Source organism: Cornus florida, unplaced genomic scaffold, assembly GCF_030987335.1.
Source record: "Cornus florida cultivar Cherokee Brave unplaced genomic scaffold, ASM3098733v1 CherokeeBrave_3.0.0_Hap2_Chr03, whole genome shotgun sequence".
In the NCBI taxonomy this organism is placed as follows: Eukaryota; Viridiplantae; Streptophyta; class Magnoliopsida; order Cornales; family Cornaceae; genus Cornus; species Cornus florida.
In genome coordinates this window covers 96,906,272-96,909,791 of record NW_026775573.1, presented here as the reverse complement: position 1 = coordinate 96,909,791, position 3,520 = coordinate 96,906,272, and the positions used below count along the sequence as shown (strand labels likewise).

The 3,520-nt window shown below is 38.4% G+C and overlaps 1 pseudogene; it reads left to right on the top strand.

Annotated features, from left to right (window-relative positions):
• The first annotated feature begins 1,841 nt into the window (after positions 1 to 1,841).
• On the top strand, positions 1,842 to 1,940 carry LOC132302088 (small nucleolar RNA R71; annotated as a pseudogene).
• The last annotated feature ends 1,580 nt before the right edge of the window (positions 1,941 to 3,520 follow it).

Sequence of the window (3,520 nt, the reverse complement as noted above, 5' to 3'; positions counted from 1 at the left end):
TTCAACTTTACCTTCATGTGGCCAAATGAGATCTTCATTATCCCCATCCTACAATTAATGTTGGCATTCGCAGTTGCCAAGAAAGAACGGCTAAGGATAACGGGAATTTGGCTCTTAGGATTTGGGACCGGTTCCGTGTCAATGACAACGAAATCAACAAGGAAGAAGAATTTATCAATTTTAATCAATACATCCTCAATGATACCCCTAGGCTTTTTGATGGATCGGTCGGCAAGTTGCAAAATCACCGACGTCAGTTTCAAGTCACCTAAGCCTAATTTGACATATACCGAGTATGGAAGAAGATTAACACTTGCTCCTAAGTTAAGAAGAGCCCGATTAATGATATAATCTCCAATGATGCATAAAGTGGTAGGTGAACCGGGGTCCTTAAACTTTGGAAAAGTGTTATGCTGCAAAATTGAGCTTACTTGCTCAGTTAAAACCACTTTCCTAGGTGCTTGGCTTTTCTTCTTCCTCTTTTGGGTGTATAAGTCTTTCAAAAACTTAGCATAAGCCGAAATTTGCTTGATTGCATCCAAAAGTGGAAAATTGACTTTCACTTGCCTAAACACATCCATAATTTCATTTGTTTTAGCCTTTTGCTTGTCAATTGAAATGGATCCTTTTAAGGCATCCGGGAATTGAGCTCTTGGTTCAAAAACCTTTTCAGAAATTTTCTTTGAAGTCTTTTCAACACAAGAAGTTTTGAAATCATTTTGCAAATTTATCTTTTCAAAATCACTTTTCAAATCATTTTTCAAGGTATTCTCATTTGAAAGATCATGCATATGCAACGAAGAAGGAATAGGATCTGAAACGGGAGTGGTGTCAACTTGTGGTTGCACCAGTTCACTCTCTTCATTGGACATACCCACTTGGTTGTCCACAATCTTCCCACTTCTCAAGGTAGTCACCGCGTTGACATGCTCTATTGTGTGACCTTCATATGAGGAATGAATTTCCATAACACATTGTTGCTTTTGTGGGGCATTCAAAGGCATTTTCCCTTTCTCTCTAGCATTTAAAGTACTAGCTATTTGCCCTACTTGAGTTTCTAGCTTAGCAATGGATTGAGAATGAGAATGAAGCAATTGAGTGTTCGCCTCTAGAGTGCCTAGAGCGGTCAAAACTTTCTCTTCAAAAGCGGGACTCCTAGCATTTCCTTAAGAATGTGATGGTTGATTAGAAAAATGAGAATTAGCAAATTGATTTCCTCGTGATTGAAATGGTCTATATCCTTGGGAACCTTGGCTTTGCATTGTAAGTGGAACATATTTCCCTTGGAAACCACCTTGGGGAGGGTTTGAGCCTTCCCCTTGGTTTCTCCAAGAGAAATTCGGGTGATTCTTCCAACTAAGATTATAATGATTGCTATAAGGATTGTTCCATTGATTAACAAAAGTTGCATTGACTTGTTCATGATGCTCACTTTGCACATGTCCATGGGGACAATTGGAAGTAGAATGTAAAACACTTGAACAAGCCATACATGTCTCATTGGATGCATGATGGGAATGGTTAGGGACAGAAGATACTTGATTTGCCGAGTTTTGGTTGATCAATAATTCATCAAACCTTTAAGATAAGGATTTCATCTCGGCGGCTATTTTATTAGAATGGTCGACTTGATGTAAGCCAACATTCTTCCTTCCACCTGAATTCCTACTATTCTTGAAAGATAAAGTTCGATGCAAAGAATTTTCACTCATGCTCTCATAAAGACGCCACACGTCATCCTCATACCTATCAATGTAAGAGCCACCGATGAAGCATCAACCATGCCCTTGTAATTGTCCGATAAGCTCTCAAAGAAATATTGAACTAATTGCCATTTGGGCAAATCATGATGCGGACACTTCCTAAGCAATTCATTGAATCTTTCCCATGCCTCATGGACCGTTTCCCTATCCCCGTGTGAAAACACTCGAATTGAGGTTCTCGTGGCATTGGTCTTATAAACCGGATAGTACTTCTTCAAGAACTCTTGTTGCATTTCTATAATGACCCGGTCATTTGCCTTCCTTTCCTTTTTCCTGAAATTTTACGAATGAATTTTTTTCGTTTAATTTTCTTTTCTGAGCTCTGTTTCATGTCACTTAATGTCATCTCGAGTGCTCGGAATTGGTTCCTGAGACTCTTTTCTGTGGATTGACAACTTCCTTTGAGGACCGAGTCATTTCTGCATTTTCACTTTTCGGACACTATGCGCCTTTTGTCTTTTTTCCCCGTTTCGTCTTTTTCCCTATCCTGTCTTTTCCCCATTTGTCACATTATTGGCACAACCTCACTTCTTATGCTCGGAGTTGGTTTTTGACTTCACGTGCCTTCATCTTGAGTGGTTTCCTCGAAATACGTATATTTACTTTTGCAAAAAAGTACTCTAGTTGCTCCCAGTGTCCATAGGGGCATGGATGCAAAGTTCTTTGAAATTATTTTCTTTTCTTGGGGTGTTTTTCATAAATATCTTTTGAAGATATTTTATTTTAGGAGTTTTTAAGAAAATATTTTAGGAAGATATTTTCATTCTGGGCCATAAGTGCAGTTTTCACTTTTTGGAGGGGCCATTGTGCAATTAATGAAAGTTATTGCAAAATGTCTTATTTTGAGCCTGGATCCTTGTACGGGATTCATTTTCACATTTCGTCGAGTTGTGTACTCTTGGAATTTCCTCCTGGTCGATGTTTTCCAGTTTTAAGGTTTCTGGCCCCGGTTTTCGCCAAACTTGTTTTGGGCATAACTTTCTGGTCAGGACTTAGTTTTTGATGCCGTTTCTTTTGTTGTTCATATTTTATCATTTTGAATCTTTTTTGTTCACAAAGTTTTTCCATTTGAGAGCGTATGCTCAAATTTTACTTTTTTGGACTCGGCGGGGCCCGTTCGGGGCACTTTTTGAGATTTCTATAAAAGAGGGGTGAGATATTTCATTTTTCATCTTCTCCCCTCTTCATGCATGACCTGGAGCTCCCATGGCAGCCCAAGGGGTGTTGCCATCTTCTCTCTCCTCTTTTGGTTCACTTTTCCTTGATGGAAAGTCTTCGGCCTTAACGTTTGTTGTTCCCCTCGCCGTGCTCTACCTTTCCCCCTTATTAGAATTCAGTTTTGACCATTTCTTGAGTTTGGTTTTGAGGTCAAGTTATGATTTTGATGGGGCTTTCATGGGGGTTATATTCACGGCGTTGTCCCCGACAAAACCTAGTAGTTTCGTCGGATTCGAAGCCGTTCCATTTTGATGGCATTTGAGATTTTCATCTCGAATTGAGGTAGGGGATGTTCTAGGTTTAAATTCTTGTTATATAGCATACTTGTGATGCTTATACTACTTGTTTGCATGATTAAATATAAAATCTAAAGATTTTATTATTTATTTTTCTTGTACGGGATCTAATTTTCCCGATTGCTCATGAATTGGTTTAAACATGTAGCATGATTTTATATTACCCCTTGATATGCTCATTATCGTGTATTAAAATTGGAACATTTGAATAAGTATTAAAGATTTTATTTAATATTTATCTTA